We start from the raw sequence: 18,170 nt of genomic DNA, 5'->3' as shown, positions 1-18,170 counted from the left end.
CTGTCCTCATTCGGCCTGCCCTGCTGTCCCCTGATCATACGAGTGGCCCTCCTCTGGACCCTCTCCATGCTGTCCACATCCCTCTTGAAGTGCAGCGCCCAGAACTGGACGCAGTACTCCAACAGCGGCCTGACCAGTGCCGCATAGAGGGGGAGGATCACCTCTTTGGACCTGCTCGAGAAGCATCTGTGGATGCATGACAAGGTACGGTTGGCCTTCCTGACTGCCTCCCCACACTGCCAGCCCATGTTCATCTTGGAGTCAATGATGACCCCCAGATCCTTTTTCGCCTCCGTGCTGACAAGAGGGGAGGACTGAGGACTGAGCCCTGCTGAGCCCACTGCCCACGTCCTTCCAAGTTGAGAAGGACCTATCCACTACCACCCTCTGGGTGCAGCCCTCCAGCCAGTTGGTGACCCAATTGACTGTGTGGGCGCTGACACCACAGTCCCCCCGTTTCTTAATGAGAACGGGGTGAGAGACAGTGTCAAATGCCTTCCGGAAGTCCAGGAAGACTATGTCTACTGCTACCCCTGCATCTAATGATCTGGTAATCTGATCGTAGAAGGCCACCAGGTTGGTCTGACAGGACCTGCCACTGATGAACCCGTGTTGGTTGCCCCTAAGCATGCAGTCCCCTGCTGGCCCCTCATGGATGTGTGCCAGCATAATTTTCTCAAACAGCTTGCCTAGGATCGAGGTAAGACTAACTGGCCTATAGTTTCCTGGGTCCTCTTTCCTCCCCTTTTTGAAGATGGGAACCACATTGGCCCTCTTCCAGTCCTCTGGCACCACACCAGAGCACCACATGCGCTCATAAAGCTGTGCCAGGGGTCCTGCAATGACCTCAGCCAATTCCTTTAGGACTCTAGGGTGGACATTGCCCGGGCCAGCTGACTTGAATACGTCCAGCCCCTCCAGAAGCTCCCTAGCTAGTTCCTCACTAACCTTTGGCCCAGGTGTGCCTCCCCTGGGGTCCGAGGGGGGCCCAGCAGGGAGGTGGCTGTTCTGGTCCCTACTTAGGAAGACAGAGGCAAAGAAATCGTTAAACATGTTAGCTTTGCCGTCTGGTGTGACGACCAAATTTCCCAATGCATCCTGCAAGGGCCCCATGTTACCCGGGACCTTCTTTTTGCCCCCTATGTATTTAAAAAAGGACTTCTTATTGTCCTTAATCTGAGAAGCTAGTCCTAATTCCATCTCTGCCTTGGCCTTCCTAACTGCCCCCCTATATCCCTGAGCAACTGCAGAATAGTCCTCCCTGGTGATGACCTCTTCTTTCCATTGGGTATACACCTCCTTTTTAGCAAGGAGACATTCCCGGATGCTTTTGGTGAGCCATGGAGGCTTGTGTGCTCTCCTGCTCCCTTTGATCCTCGTTGGGATTACCTTCCTTTGGGTTTGGAGGATCGCCTTCTTAAGGAGCGACCACTCTCCTTGGACACCTGGCTCCCCTTCCCTCTGGGACCTCAGCGCTTCCCCAACTATCCTCCTTAGCTCGTTGAAGTCTGCCCTCCTGAAGTCTAGGGCTGCTGGCTTACTGCATGCCTTTGCCACCTTGTGCTGAATGGTAAATTCCAGCAGGCGATGATTGCTGTCGCCCAGGTGGTCGAGCACCCCCAGTCCCCTCACCAGGTCATCACCTGTGGCCAGCACTAGGTCCAACAAGGCGTCCCCCCCCGGTGGGGCTGTGCACCTCTTGGGTTAGATGGAGGTCCTGCACTCTGTCTAAGAACCTACATGAGCGGTCAGACCTGGCTGACTGCTCCTCCCAGCAGATGTCCGGGAAGTTCAGGTCCCCCATGACTACCACATCTTTAGCCTTCACTACCTTTGTGAGCTGACCTAAGAATTCCTGGTCAAGCTCTTCTCCCTGGTTGGGAGTTCTGTATTAGACCCCCGCCGTTAAGTCTCTCTCCCCTCGACTGCCTTGTACTCTAACCCAAAGCACCTCAGCGTGCCCCTCCTCTGACTCCTTGCTAATTGACGAGGATGTGTATTTCTCCTTGATATAGAGTGCCACGCCCCCACCTCTCCTTCCTATCCTGTCCCTCCTGTACAACTTATAGCCCTTGACATTCGCCACCCAGTCATGCGTAGAGTCTGACCATGTTTCCGTGATCCCCACTATGTCCCAGCTGGTGTCAGCCATCATGAGGGTGAGTTCCTCCTGCTTGTTTCCCACTTCCTTCATGTTTTCACCACAAACACCCCCTAAGAAAGGGCAGTGACTGACATTGCAGCAGGGAGCAGGAACCAGACCACATGCATAAACTCTGCGTCCCATGCTGGTTCATTCCTACTTCTGCAACCACACACAAATTCGTTCTCACGCACTTGACCTACACATGGTATGGTATGGAGCTGTTCTTGACTGAATCCAGTAGCATAACTAGGGTGAAGCAAGCACTAGCCCTGAATGCAAACTAAGAGTATGGCTACTAGGGCTGTGCAAAACTACAGCATTCTGCTTCGACTTCTGTTTTGACGTAACAGTGTTTCATTTTGAGTTTCGTTTCATTTTGAAAGGAGTTCTATTTCATTTCTTCGAAATGGTTTTGCTGTTTTGAGCGACAGACTGTGCAACACCTGCTGCAATGCCAGCTGCTTGAAGGCACATGTACAGTGAAAGATCTCACAAAGTACAATAAGCGATCACAAGCATGAGTAACAAAATGGTCAAATGTGATGTAGAGACATAAGGAGAAGATTACTTGAAGGATTGGAAGCAAAGAGATTTATGTTTGACAGATAGTTTTGTAAATCTTAAATTAAATGCAAATCTATCCTAAATGCAGGTATTTGAAATAAAACTGTTGCTGTTTTCACAATCTTGTGTCATATAATTATCAACCTACTGAAAATTCCTGCACAACCCTCTACAGTATCAACTGCCTTCCCCACCCCCACAATAAAATTAATCTTTCATCACTAGCGTTATATATCTGTCTTTGAGAATAGAAACATAAACTGATGTAATTGATATTGTATATTCCATAATAAGCATTAAGGCAACCAGACCTCCTGCAAGAAACATATTAATGTAGCTGTAAATGTCCTCTCAGACACCATTAGTCTGCCACTTAGTCTATACTCCCATTTATCTTTAAGCAACTTTCTTTCCTGCTTGCTTGATGTCTTACCCAAGGCCTGCTGAAATATAATATTGCAGAACAATCCCATGTGTGAAAGCTTATTGAAGGAGCAGACATCAAGGTCATTTTAATACTATACCTGCATGCCTTAATCACACACTTTCTAAAATAAGTTAACCCATTTTTATATATGTATCTTCCATGACTGAATGTAGGAGTAAATTCTTATGGTTTACTGAATCGTAATTTATTTATATTGTTTTTAATAAATAATGGTGCTTGTGCACACCATGGGGGTTTCAGTTGGTTTAGTTCTCCCTAAATTGAAATGGTGGGTTAAAAACCCACCATTTCAATTTAGGGAGAATTTAACCAAACTAAACCCCTATGGTGTGTACACAAGGGCGGGGGCCCGATACTGACCTGCCTCTCCTCTGGTGGGGAGGGAGGGGGCGAGGGGGTGAGCTGCCACTGAGCTACTGTGGGGTGGGGGGGGGCAATGCTCCCTCCACAGTGGCATTCCCAGATGGCACCTGCCTGTGGTCCCTGGAGGCACCACAGCCACGGAGGGAAGCACCGGGTGCCCCCTCATAGGCAGGCAGGCAGGCTCCAGGGAAAAAAATAAAATAAATGTGATGGGCAGTGATCTAGCCCAGGGGTTTTGAAAGGGCAAAAGATGATTGGAGGACTTGGGATTCCCTTTCCTCACCAATCAGGCCGCAGAGACTCACTCCCCTGTGTCCCGATTGGCTCCTTGGGTCATCTGGAGGGGGATAAAAGGGGCAGCGTGGGCTGACTCAGGGGAGACCAGTAAGGGACAACAAGGAAGGGGCTTCACAGAGCTGGTAAGAACTGAGCCAGCAGGGCAGGAGCAGTGCTCCAGAAGAGCCTGAAAGAGCAGGACCTGCAGGCAGCAGTGGGACCCTCAGCAGTGCAGCATGCGGCTGGCAGGAGAGGCTCCCCACTGGGCTCCAGGATCTCCCAGGAAAGGTTGCAGCCAGCAGGAGAGGCTCCCCAGCTCCAGGAAGGATCTGAGCAGTGACTTGAGGGGTTGCCAGCTCCTCTTCCAGCTCCTCCAATCAGAGGCCACACAGCTCGACGTGAGGCTGGGCTCCAGAAGGATCAAGACCCCCAGCAGGCTAGAGTAGTGCTGGCTGTGTGGCAGCATTCTTGCCCACGATGTGGGTTCAAGTCCTAGCAGAGATGACTTGGGATGAGGGAGCTAACTAGAAGCCAGTCTTCCTACAATGAAAAGGGGCCATTGTGTTTTCTCCCTCCTCCAGGTACCAAAGCCCTATATTTCCTTGTCATTTGACATTTTTGCATTTTGTGCCCTTTTATATTTCACCAACCTGTGTTGTTTGTTCTGCTGTTTGTGTTTTATATGCTGTTAACCTTGTTTTTGTCAATGATTGTAAGTGTCTAAACTTTGTTGAATCCTGCCCCCTTGGGGCATTGTAGTGTCCACTATACCCTCTGCTTTATACTTGTTATGTTCCCAGTATTAAAAGGTATACAGTTAAGTCCCCACTGGTGGTCTGGCTCTGCTCTATAGGGGAGGAGAGTCCTTACACCTCCCACAGCGCTTGTGCACCTGCTTTGATCCCTTCAACTGGTACCTCTTGGAGTACCGCCTGGGTTACATTTTGGGGGCTCGTCCGGGATTCCCGCGTAGTGGGTGCTAGAGTATTATTCAAGCACTGTGTACCCCTGTAGAGAAAGAGAGAGAGCCACCAGGAGACGTGTCCAATGCAGACCAGTCTGCTGTACCTTCTGGGAGTGATGGGACTGTGCAGGGGGAAACGGGGCAAACTGCTGGTACTGAAGCTACTCAGGAATGTGTGGGAGTTTTCCAGCAGATTCTGCAGGAGGTGACCTGTTCCTCCAGTGACCAGGCAGCCAATAAGAGACCCCGGAGTTTCTCGGGAACCCTGCCAGTCCTTGCAGGGGAGGAAGGATTTGACTCTTGGCTCCCCCATATTCAAGAGACTTTACTGACTTGGCAAATACCTGATGAGGATAAGCGACACTGTCTGCTGGAGGTCCTGAGGAAGCCTGCCTTTGGGGTTGTGAGGACTGCCAAACTCCGGAACCCTGCTAGCACCACCCAGCAATGCATGCAGGTCCTTCAGGATGCTTTTGGCCAACCCACAGGGAGTGGGGTGGGGGAGGCATACTACGAATTGCTGGGAACTTCCCAGCGCAAGGGCGAGACTCTTTCAGCATATGTGCTTTGCTTAGAGCCCGTGCTACAATGCCTGGTGACCCAAGGAGCACTTAGTGTCACTGATGCTGATCAGATATGGCTCTGGCAAATTCGTATTGGGGCATGATATAGCTCAGACTTACTCCGGAACCTTAACTTAGCGGGGAGCAGGAGCAGCCCGCCTGACTTCAGTCACCTCCTCGAAGAGATTCGTGAAGAAGAAGAGATATCCAGACTCTGAGAGACTATGTAGGTCCCAGAGGATGTTTCCCTCTGGACAGGACCCATGAGTCGGGTGCTAACGGTGGCTCCCCATGAGGACACCTTGTTGGGGGTGGAGGAGGAGCCTGTGGCTCCAGCACTAGCAGCTGCCGTGTCCAGAACCCCCCCTAGGGGTCAGCCCTTGCCCCGTCCTCGTGCCTCAGGAGGACCTTGGCCCCATATCCGCTCTAGGGCCCCGGGATTCTGCTATAGATGTGGGGAGCCAGGGCACATGGTTCGGGAGTGCACCCAGCCTGAGAACCCTTAATTGGTATTTGAAAGGTTAAAAGGCACTGGGCAGTGGGAAACAGGGAAAGAGCAGAGCAATGGAGTCAGCTCTGCTCCAGACCCAGACAGACTCCTGCGCATTACCCTTAGTAAATTCACTGCCAAAGGGGTTAGTGGGACCCCGTGCAGAGGTCCCCGTGATGGTGAACGGTCGCCCATGCCAGGCCATTCTAGACAGCGGGTCCCAGATTACCATCCTATTTGAATCCTTCTATGAGGAATATCTGAGACACCTGGCTTTGCTTCCTCTTACGGGGTTGGGACTTTGTGGCTTAAGCCAGGAACAGTATCCTTACAGGGGTTATGTGAACGTGAGGCTAAAATTCCCTGCTGAAATAGCTGGGGTGGAGGAAGAAGTGTCAACCATCACTCTAGTGTGCCCTGATCCGGGGTGGATGAAAGGGGCCACTCTCATTGTAGGGACCAACTCCAGCCTTTTCCAGGTTCTTGCTCGGTACTGTAAACAACAGGCTGGTCCAGATTACCAACCACAGTTAATGATGCATGTCTTGTGCTCAGAGGCATATGACCGATGGAAGCATAGAGAGATGGGTCACCCTGAGGTTGTGAGGACCCTGCACTTCTCTGGAGCAAAGCCCCAGCGAGTCCCTGCATGGGGCCAATGGGCTTTGCCTACTGTATGCAATTGGATTGAGAGGGATGAAAAGAATAAGCTGCTTGTGGTGGAGACCCCCACCAGGAGAGAGAGACCCGGTGTGCTGAGGGTCCCTGATGGTGTGATTGAGACAAAAGGGCTCAGCCAAGACCTGGTAACTGTGATAGTGGTTAACCCAACCTTGAAAGATATTGTGGTCCACCCGGGACAGAAGTGGCCTTAATAAAGGAAGCTGAAGTGGTGAACCTTGAGCAGGAAGGAACCCCCCTCCAACTGATCCTTTGAGGTTCTTTTTCAGGAACTCTCCAGTGCCTGAAGCCTATAAAGCTCAGCTCAGGGACAAACTTGGGGCTTGAGTTTGTGTTTTCTCCCTGCATGACTGGGATGTGGGGGAGGCTAAGTGGGTAGAGCATCACATTCGTCTGGGCAACCCACAACCCTGTTGTGAAAGGTCTCGGCGCATTCCCCTCACTGAGATGGGGGAAGTAAGACGTCATCTGCAGGAGCTCATGGACCACCGCATCATCACAGAATCTAAGAGCCCTTAAGCGTCTCCCGTTGTGATTGTGCGGAAGAAGAACAGCTAGCTCCGTATGTGTATTGATTACCGGACTTTGAATGCCTGGACCATCACTGATCAATACACTGTGCCACGGGTGCAGGAGGCTTTGGACTGCTTAGTAGGGAGCAAATGGTTTTCAGTACTAGACCTCCGCAGTTGCTATTACCAGATACTCTGTGGGAAGAGGACAAAGAGAAGACTGCTTTTATTTGCCCCTTGGGATTCTATCAGTTTGAACGAATGCCCCAAAGGATATCCAGGGCTCCTGCCACCTTCCAGCGACTAATGGAGAAGGTGGTTGGGGATATGTATATGACTCAAGTACTGGTTGATTTAGATGATATTATTGTTTTCGGAATGATCCTGGAGGAAAACGAAGAACGGCTACTCCTGGTACTCAATCGGCTGGAAGCCGCTGGACTTAAATTGGCCATTGATAAATGTAAGTTCTGCCAGGCCTCTGTGAAGTACATAGGACATATTGTGTCACAGGAAGGGGTCACCACTGATCCAGAGAAAGTAAGTGCTGTGATCACCTGGCCTTGACCCAAGAACTTTAGGGAATTGAAAAGGTTCCTGGGATTTGCAGGTTTCTATCGGTGATTTGTTAAAGACTATGCTACAATAACCGGACCTTTAAATGCCCTAACTCGCAGATACCAGGTGGGAAGGTCGCCCTGCAAGAAGGGGTGAAACAATGGCTTAAATGGGCTTCCTGTGACATGAAGCCCCACAGAGCCTTTTGGTCCGTGGTGGGACTCACAGTGTGAAGATGCCTTTCAGGAGGTGATCTGTTGGTTGACTCAGGCACCTGTGCTGGCATATGCTGATACCAACCGCCCTTTTATTTTGCACACAGATGGTAGCCTGTCAGGACTGGGGGCTGTACTGTACCAGGAACATGAGGGACACCGGTGACCAGTGGCTTTTGCCAGCAGGGGATTGTCACCCAGAGTGACGCGCTACCCGGTACATAAGCTTGAATTCCTGGCCCTCAAGTGGGCCGTCACTGAGAAATTCCGGGACTATCTGTATGGGACTACCTTTCAGATGTGGACAGACAATAATCCCCTTACCCATGTGCTCACCAGCACTAAGTTGGATGCGGCAATGCTGGATTGCTACACCTTCAGCCCGCACTATCCAGCAGGACGAAAGAATGGGGATGCTGATGCCCTGTCTTGACAACTCTCCAGCAACCCTGGGAGTGTTTGGAGCCCCGAGACAGTGAAGAACATTTGCGACCTGCAGATACAAGACCCTGTGGGGACGAGGGAAAGTACTATTTGCATGGCTGAGGTGTTGGGGTTGCCCCCTGAGGGGATCCCACAGGCCTGGGTTCAGTACACCATGCTGACTCCCTCTTCGTTGCCCCAGTTCACGGCCACAGAATGGTGGACGGCGCAAGAACAGGACCCAGATGTGCGAGAGGTGCTGTGTGCCCGGAGATCAGGGAATACCTTCCCCATGACCCTTAATAATGCTACCCCAGCAGCCCACCTCCTGTTGAGGGAGTGGGAAAGGCTTCGCTTGTTTGATGGAGTGCTACATCGGGAGGTACAGGACCCAGAAGGACGGAAATATTGGCAGCTGGTCCTCCCTTGGAAGTATAAGGCCCTTGCGTTACGGGCCTTGCATGATGACTTTGGGCACATGGGGGTGGAGCGCACCCTGGCACTAGCCCATGAGTGGTTCTTTTGGCCCAAAATGACTGAAGACGTAAGGACTAAATGCTCAAACTGTGATCGGTGTGTATGGAGGAAGACCCTGCCCGCTTGAACTGCCTATATATACACCATCCAGAGCTCAAAACCCATGGAGCTTGTGTGCATGGATTTCCTAGCCATAGAAGTTGAGGGGCACCGAAAGCGGAATGTGCTGGTTGTGACAGACCACTTCACCCGATATGCCCAGGCCTTCCCTATGCAAGATCAAACAGCAAGAACAGTTGCCAAAGTACTGTGGGAAAACTACTTCTCTGTGTTTGGGGTGCCCGCAAGAATCCACTCTGATCAGGGGCGAGATTTTGAGAGCCAGTTGTTGCGTGAGGTACTGACAGTGGCTGGCATACAGAAATCAAGGACTACACCCTACCACCCCCAAGGGGATCCCCAACCTGAGTGCTTCAATTGCACTCTCTTGAATATGCTGGGTACCCTCCAGCAGGAACAGAAGGCCGCATGGAGCCAGCATATTGCATACCTGGTGCATGCCTACAACTTCACTAGGAACGATGCAACAGGCGTCAGTCCATATTTACTCATGTTCGGGAGGGAGCCCCGGTTACCCATAGATTTGTGCTTTGGGGTAGAATGCGTCTACCAACAACATTTGACTCATGGTCAATATGCACAACAGCTTCGGGACCGTCTCCATCATGCGTACTGACTGGCAGCCAAAACTGTTGGAAGAAACCAGCAACGCCATAAGCAGCTTTATGATGCTCATATGAGTGAGCAAGGGTTACAAGAAGGAGACCGGGTGCTGCTGTGAAACCTGGGGCTAACTGGGAGACACAAAATCAATGATTGGTGGTGGGCTGAACCCTATACAGTGGTGCAACAACTGGGAGACCTCCCAGTATACGAAATCTCCCGAGTCTGGACCAGGTCGAAGTCACGTAGTCCACCGGAACTGCCTGCTGCCTATTGGCGAATTGGTGGGGCCCCCTCTCCCCAAGACAGAGCCGTGAGAAGAGAGGCCTAGGTTTCCCCGTAGAAGGAGGCCTCACGCCACCCAGCCGGCAGTTGTACCTGCAGCTCCCCCGGAGGACTCTGACTCCGACTGGTGGTACCCTGCCAACTTTCACCCGAGCTTAGGACCTGCTACTCCTCAGGGCGAAGGGGAGACGGGGACTGCTGCTTGTGGGGCCCCACCTGGCGAGACCAAAGGAGAAAACATCCTCACACCTTTACCTGCCAGTGGGGCAGACTCCTCCAGTGAGAGGGAACCTGAGCCACGGGGGCCCTCATGGAGTCCCGACCCAGACTGCACCCCACAACCAAGGCAGGAGCTTCAGCCAGTCCATGGCTTCACCTATGATGCCCCGGGGCTGCCAGGGGAGGTCCACATCGCTGCCCCTTGGGTCCAGTAGTCCCCCAGGCTGAGGCCTGTACTTCACCGGGGACGGTGAAGGGTTCCACGGGGGAGGATGTGATGGGCTAGCTGGCAGTGACCTAGCCCAGGGGTTTTGAAAGGGCAAAAGATGATTGGAGGACTTGGGATTCCCTTTCCTTACCAATCAGGCCCCAGAGACTCACTCCCCTGTGTCCTGATTGGCTCCTTGGGTCACCTGGAGGGGGATAAAAGGGGCAGCATGGGCTGACTTGGGGAGCCAGCAAGGGACAACAAGGAAGGGGCTTAACAGAGCTGGTAAGAACTGAGCCAGCAGGGCAGGAGCAGTGCCCGGGAAGAGCCTGAAAGAGCAGGACCTGCAGGCAGCAGTGGGACCCTCAGCAGTGCGGCATGCGGCCAGCAGGAGAAGGCCCCCACTGGGTTCCAGGATCCCCCAGGAGAGGCTGCAGCCAGCAGGAGAGGCTCCCCTTTGCTTCAGCAAGGATCTGAGCAGTGACCTCAGGGGTTGCCAGCTTTGCTTCCAGCTCTTCCGATCAGAGGCCAGGCAGCTCAACGTGAGGCCAGGCTCCGGGAAGGTCAAGGCCCCTAGCAGGCTGGAGCAGTGCTACCAGTGGTGGCTGTGTGGCAGTGTTCTTGCCCACCATGTGGGAGATCTGGGTTCAGCAGAGTCCCAGCAGAGGCGACTTGGGGTGAGTGAGCTAACTAGAAGCAAATCTCCTTGCAGTGGAAAGTGGCCATTGTGTTTTCCCCCCTTTCTCCCCCTCCAGGTACCAAGGCCCTATATTTCCTTGTCATTTGACATTTTTGCATTTTGTGCCTTTTTATATTTCACCAACCTGTGTTGTTTGTTCTGCTGTTTGTGTTTTATATTCTGTTAACCCTGTTTTTTGTCAATGATTGTAAGTGTCTAAACTTTGTTGAATCCTGTCCCCTTGGGGCATTGTAGTGTCCACTATACCCTCTGATTTATGCTTGTTATGTTCCCAGTATTAAAAGGTATACGGTTAAGTCCCCATTGGTGGTCTGGCTCTGCTCTATAGGGGAGGAGAGTCCCTACACCTCCCACAGCGCTTGTGCACCTGCTTTGATCCCTTCAGTTGGAGAGGGGGTACTTCTTGGAGTACTGCCTGGGTTACATAAAAAAAAGATCAGGTTCCTCACTGCTTTTTAAATCTTTTTCAGTGGAGCCTGCCTGCACAGGCTGCCTCCAGATCACACAGCCCCTGAGCTGCGTGGGGCCTGGTGCTTCCCTCCATGGAAGGACATCTAAGCCACTTTAAAGGCCAATTGTGTTGCGCGTACAAGTTTTGAAGGGAAAAACCCAAGCAAATAAAATAAAGCCAACCCTACCTGCTCCCAAATCCTTCAACTTTACCCCAAACATCAGGGAAAAAAAGAAAATTAACAAAAAAAAAGCAATTAAAATGCAATTGTGCTAGTAACGCAGGCACATATACACCTCCCTTCCCCACCCTCCCCCCACAACTCGCCATGCCAGGCAGCAGCATATTCAACCATACCAAACTGCTCTGTGTGCTACTACCAACTTGGAATTAGCACAGCTATGTTTCTGTGAAGCTGAGGCCCCTGCCACGTTACACTTAATATGTGATTAACCAGTTAATTATGCCTGAAGTTGTAACCCAGCCACACATTAAAGCAATTAATGGCATCATAAAACAAGTAATAAGCAACAAAGTTAGTCTACAAAAAACATGTAATAACTTTGTGGCTGGTTCCTATAATGCCATTAATTGACTGTGTGGCCAGGCGTACCCCTTCAACTGAAAGGGTTCCCAGTCACAGGAACTTGCTACTTGCTGGTGCAGGGAAGAGACCATAATTGTGATCCTGGGCTCCCTCTGTGCCAGCAGTAAAGCATGATAGGATCTAATGCTTGACCCCACAGCCATGCCTCCTGCCATGCACATGTAGCATGGCAGAAAGTGCGATGGTGTGGGCCATGTGTCGGATACCATCGCACCTTTGTCTGTACATCTGGCAGGGGCCTAAAGATTGACTAACAATGACTCTCCTGGGTAGGTGCCCTGTGGCATGGGTGCTCTGCATGGGGGGACAGGGTTGTTTATTCACCCCTAAGCAACTGAAGGCCTAACCCCTCCCACACTTTTGCTTTTAGGCCCCTAGATGTGGTTCATCCAGAATAGGGCATGACCCTGATAAAACTCTATGAGAAAATCAGGTGCTGCAGCTAACTGAGCTATATATGTCCTACAGATAAACAGAGGGATTCAGTTACTTGCACTGTAAACAGAGGGATCTTTTAAAACCAGCAACTCACTTAAATATAAAAAGGGAGACTTACAACAAAAAATTATAATTTAAGTAAACGTGTACATTAGAGTTAAAACCTTCCTCTTTCCCTTCCTCTTACTGAGCCTACTCCCCACAAAACTGCCTTTACATTTGGAGATACATTTTTACATCAGCACATAGCATCTTGGCATTTTTTGCATCTAACGGTCCAAGTATCCTTGAAAATGAAGCCTTTCAGAAGAGGTATGAAGTGATTACTGAACCAATACTTGACTGTTGAAAAGCTGCAAAAATACTGACAGTACATTTAGTAACAACGTTCTAAGCCTTTACAAACAAGGCAGCAGATTCTCAAATTATTTTCTCATATTAATCTATGTAGCAGAGTGAAGCAATATAATGAGCTGTTTTAGTTAGTCATTTGCAACTTTTTTTAAAAAAAAAAATGTTCACCCTTTTCAACTGCATGCCTGCCCAGCTTCCTCTGAGAGATTAAGATGATCTCATTATCCACATCCTACAGAGATCTGATTTCCACTAAGGCCTTCTTCACTAAAGGCCTTGAGCAGACAGTATGATTGGCAAGGTGAAAATAGACAAAGTTACAAGAAGTAGTTTTCACACTTCCCTAGATGCCAAAAGTGCAGAAAATGGTTAAACTTCACTCTATGTAAGACTCAACAGCACAACAGAGCAGCCAATCTTTTTTTTTATTTGCACCTTTGTCCATGATAGAATGGCAGCCTGTAATTGCTGTTCTCCCCACTGTCAGTGAATTAAGCTGACGGGGAGTGGAGTATAAACTAAAATTTTCATCACCATTACTTTAATCATTTTCTACTGTTCTGCTTCCCAGCGATGACTTCTACTACACTGCAGAATAATTTCACTCACTTGTTTGAGCTAATACACACCACTGAAATCCAAGTGTTGAGGGGATATTGTCAGTTTAACTTTTGACACCCAGAAAGATCCTGGAATGTATCACCAAGGAATTTATCTCTAAACACCTAGGGCTTGGTCCCACATGGAGGGACATGTACTTGCAGTGGCACAAGCAGCAGCGGCTCAAATTTGTGCCGCTGCTTTGTGACCCATCACACGCTCCTGCATGTGCGCTTTGGCATATTGCAAATTGTCATGGGTAGTGGTACAGGAGGCTGGGGCTAGCTCCAGCAGTGTTACCAATTGCCCTGGTGTAATAGGGGTGCAGATCCAGTAGCATGAAGTCTGGCCAGCAGCCAGAGCATTGCCCTGGGCAGCCAGCCCTTTGTGTACTCTGGCACATGCTACAGACAACACTTTTTTTCTTGCAGCAGGGTTTTTTTGCTATCAGTACATCCCAGGACCAAATTTTGCCCCCATGCTGCAAATTTGCAGTGTGGGCATGTTTTAATATTCTGGGTGTGTGGTTTGTGTTGCCACAAAGAGGTCTGCAGTGCTACAAACCACACGTGGCTGCATGTCTGGATGCGTTCCTAGAGGATAACAAAGTGATAAAGAATAGCTAACACAGATGAAGGACAAATCATGCTTAACCACCTTGATGTTATTCCATGGTAAGATGACAGACTTTGAGCATGGGAAGAGAGTAGCTTTGGGTGCCACAATTCAAGAGAGATGTGGACAAACTGGAAGGAGTCCAGGGTAGAACAACAAAAAATTATTGGGGTCATGACATTAGAGAAATAGTTGGAAGAACTGGCATTAGTCAGTCTGGAGAAGACAAGACTGAGGGGAGAAGATTTGATAAATCTTCAGTTACAATAGGTTGTTTCAATGAAACTGGTGGTTAACTATATTCTGTGCTCACAGGATACAAGATAAGTAGCAAGAGCCTTTAATTGCAGCAAGGGAAATTCAGGTTCAGTATTAAGAAGAACTTTCTACTACAAGGGTGGGTACGTCCTGGAATAATTCCCAAGAGAATCATCATTGTTGGAGGTTTAAGAACAGGTTAAACAATTTGTTAGAGTGCTTTAGACAGGGATGTTCCAGGCTTATGTAGGAGTTGAACTACTCTACATTCTGAGGTCTCTTCAACTATATTTTAATATGAATAGACAATACAGAAAAAGTGGGGGGAAAATAACCCCAAATAATGCTTTCCTTCACCAGTTCCTAAGCCAGCAGATGATCCTACTTCACAGCGATTACTCAAATCTATTTTTGGCCCTGACGTGCCCAATTTTTGCCTCTATCTCACTTAAGGTACCTAAGTAAAAAAGCCTGTAATCCTGCAAAATCCTGCTAAGTTAATGTCTGTCCAACTCAGAAGGTAGCTGTATTTTATAGGTACCTGTTTTTGGCATTAAATTTTTGCCTTTGGCGCACAGAGAAGTACCCTAAAGTGTCTGTAACTTGGGAGCTTCCAGCTGTCAATTTTAAGGGGTACCAGGAGGTACTTCCCTTTACTAAGGAATCTAAACCCCATAGAAGGCAGGGATTACAGATGCAGCCCTGTCTTCATTTCCCTAGGTAGCTCCCTGATGACTGTACTGGCTGTTTTGGATCCCATCCTCAAGTGCCCAACTCTCCCTGTGCATTTTACAGGGAATCCAGGTCCCCAGCACAGGGTTGTAGATTCCATTAACAAGGCTAAGGGGTGGGGGTGGTGCACTGGTTCACTTGCACCCCACTTTGATTCCTGCTCTACTCAAGGTTTAAAACCAAATGTCTGGCAGTAGCAGCAGTATTTCTAGGCAGGCACTGCTGAGTCAGTTGACTTCATGGGTCATTATAATCTACCTGATCTCTTTATTCCACAGACGCTAACAACCCTCTCTTTTTTTAAATGGTCTTGATGTTCCACCAATCAAGCTACCCTTTGTTCTGTAATTCTGCCCTCTGGTAGAGCTGCTCCTGGTAACAAAGCTCCTACTTCACACTCCTGCAGACTGTTTTTAACTCATTCCAATGAAATTATATTTGTTTTTGCTTCAACATTTCCCTAGGATTTTAGCACGTTAGGAAAGCTTTTATTTTTAACTAGACAAAAATATGTTTCATATGTGATGATGCACCTCATCATCTGCACCCCTTTTAAAAATTCTAGATCCACCCTTATAGGTATCTAATACTTTTTTGTGAACTTGAGCCCTATGGGTCTCCCTCTGCAAGGGGTAAAGATCAGAAGACACTGGGTTACAGATGAATCATATACCTTTGCTATATTCTGGCTACCAAGGTTTCCCCTAAGCTGTGTGTGCGCGCGGCTGTGCACAAAAAAAGAAATCTTGCTACAGATTAACTTTTAATGCTGCACACTTGCCTGGAGAGGAGCTGGACTGCAGCTTCTTAGAAACCCAGAGCGCAGCAGAGGCACTGGGGCCGGCAGTAAGTTACAGCTCAGCTGTGCTCCACTCAACACACTGGCATCCCCATGGGGAGAGAGCAGTGTGGGGCAGGCAGTGGCTCCTCCCTGAGGCAAGATGGAGGTGGGGACAGGGGCTCGGGCAAAGCCGGGCACTGCACAGGCTCTACTGGCTCTGGGGAACTGTTCTGCTTCCCAGCCCCTTCAGGCGCATTTCACCCCAAGCCCCAATGTAACGTGCCTCCTTGCTGCCTGGTCTGCCCAGTTGCAGAACTCATAAGGCTCCACACCGCTTTCAAGGGCTGTGGAGGCACAGAGGCAGTGTTGATCATTTTTGAAAGAGTGATGTAATCTGCCAGCTAGACACACTGAAGGTATGCCTGGTCTGCCCTCAACACCTGAGAACTTTACAAAGTATATTAAAGGATGTGATTTATGTCTGTCACATGAAATCCACTCTCTTTTGCATGCTCTCCTCAGGTTTATGTATAATTCTCCACTTTTCTGCTTTGGTAGGGTTTTATATTTTAATTAAAAAAAATAAAATATATAATATAGTTAGTTTGGTATTTCAAGACTCTTTTCTCCCAAATAACTTTGCGAGAACAATTTGTTCAGTGCGCCAAAGGAAGAGGCGAGACCAACTGGGGAACAGACCAAAGCAGCACACTCACAGACCAAAGCAGTGTGTTTATGGACTGCTAAGCCTTAGAGGGAACATTGCTATGTGCTACTATGACAGCACACACAGAGGGTCCTTGCTAAGTTCAGCACTAGCTATAAATGCAGAGTTAAGGACTATTATAGCGCCCATTAGGCAAAGGATAATTGTGTGAAAAATAAAAGTAGGCAGAACTTCCTATCAGAACCAGAACTTTCATACATTTTTTTTTTGCTGGAAGTCCTGTAATAAATCCACACTACCCTCCACCACTTCAGTTAAAACTTAGGGTGCAAAGGAAATCAGAATCTAGCCTGTAGCAAGATTATCAGAAGCATTGTGAACCTCTTGTTTAAGAGGAAAAAAAAGAGTTAGAATTTATTGTAGAAAGGTTGATAATTATTTCCTTAAAAAAACCACAACCAACGTCTACTTTCTTAAGCTTTTGTGTACAAGAATTTAAGTAAACAAATTGTTTCTCTGCTGCAGTGATTCTCAACCTGGGTCCCAGGGCACCTTGGGCATCCACGAGATTCTTTGAAAGGTGTGAGGAGATTAGCAAGAAGTAAGAACCCAAGTAGCTAAACTAAGCAGATAAGTATAAGCTCAGGCAGTCTCTACCTGGCTGACTCTCCACCATCACTGTCCAGCCTGCAAGGAGGTAAGCACTATAATAAATAAATTTGTTTTGTGTAATTCCATTCACAAAAGCTATGGAGAAATGTCTTGCGTCTGAAGAGGTTGTGAACCACCATTCTGTTGCCTCCCAAGTCACATAAGCAGGAAGAGAACTTTAAACTGAAAAGTGTGTTAAAATAACTGCATTCAATTTAAAAGCAAAAGTAGGTTTTAAAATGTTGTTCCAAACTTCAGAATATTCCAATGCATTTTTGTAGATGTAAAAAGAAGGAAGAAAAAAAAAAGAACACAATAACTGTTAGATTATATGAATCTACTAATATCTACTTCTTCCCATCAGTGGATTTTGAAGTGTTTATGTAGGTGCTCTAAGGTCAGCTAACTTACTAGTTGCAGAACTGGAAATAGAACTTGGGTCTCCCAAGAACCAGCACTCAACCCCTTGAATCACACTGTCTTCTAATGGACAGTCTCAGGATACGTAGTTCATAGAAATAACTTTTATAAAAGTCGAGTCCACTTGTCAGTGGTGTTGCATAATCCACATTTGTAATAATACAACAAATCAACACTCTGCTAAGTTCTCTCCCATACAGAGATCATTTCCAGACTAAGTGGAGTAAGAAGAGAGCCATCACATTTACTAGAAAATGCACTCAAGTTCAACTTGGAATTAAATAGTTTGATGCCACTCTCAGTATTTCAGCATTGATAGAAACCTGCTGGCATCAAAAAACTTGATGTACAAGTCCATGTGTTCAATCAGACCACGTGAACTTTGATAATGGTGTAATTCATACCTTATTATAATACACAGAGGCTGGCATACAAGGTGATTAAAAGTTTTAACACTTTTAAAAAAAAGTGAAAACCAAATACTGCCCTCCAAACTGCACAATCTCCACGGGTAGTGAGAGGGAGTTATCACAAAACAACACTAAGACCAAGAACAGCTTTGTACTATAATATGAATAATGTATGATGGTACTACACCAAATAAGATCAGAATCCCATTGATTTTGGTACCCATTCAGCCTCACAGAGAGACAGTTCCCTATTCTATTATCTTAGAACTTATTTTGAGATACAAGGTAATAGTTCCTTGCTTAAGTTGCACAGATGCAGAAACAGCAATCAAACTAAAAAGCTAACCCCACAGTAAGGCTGAAGCAGAAGA

Source organism: Crocodylus siamensis, chromosome 1 (genome assembly GCF_052110815.1).
Source record: "Crocodylus siamensis isolate JL-2025a chromosome 1, ASM5211081v1, whole genome shotgun sequence".
NCBI lineage: Eukaryota > Metazoa > Chordata > Crocodylia > Crocodylidae > Crocodylus > Crocodylus siamensis.
Note: the sequence above shows the minus strand (reverse complement) of the source record.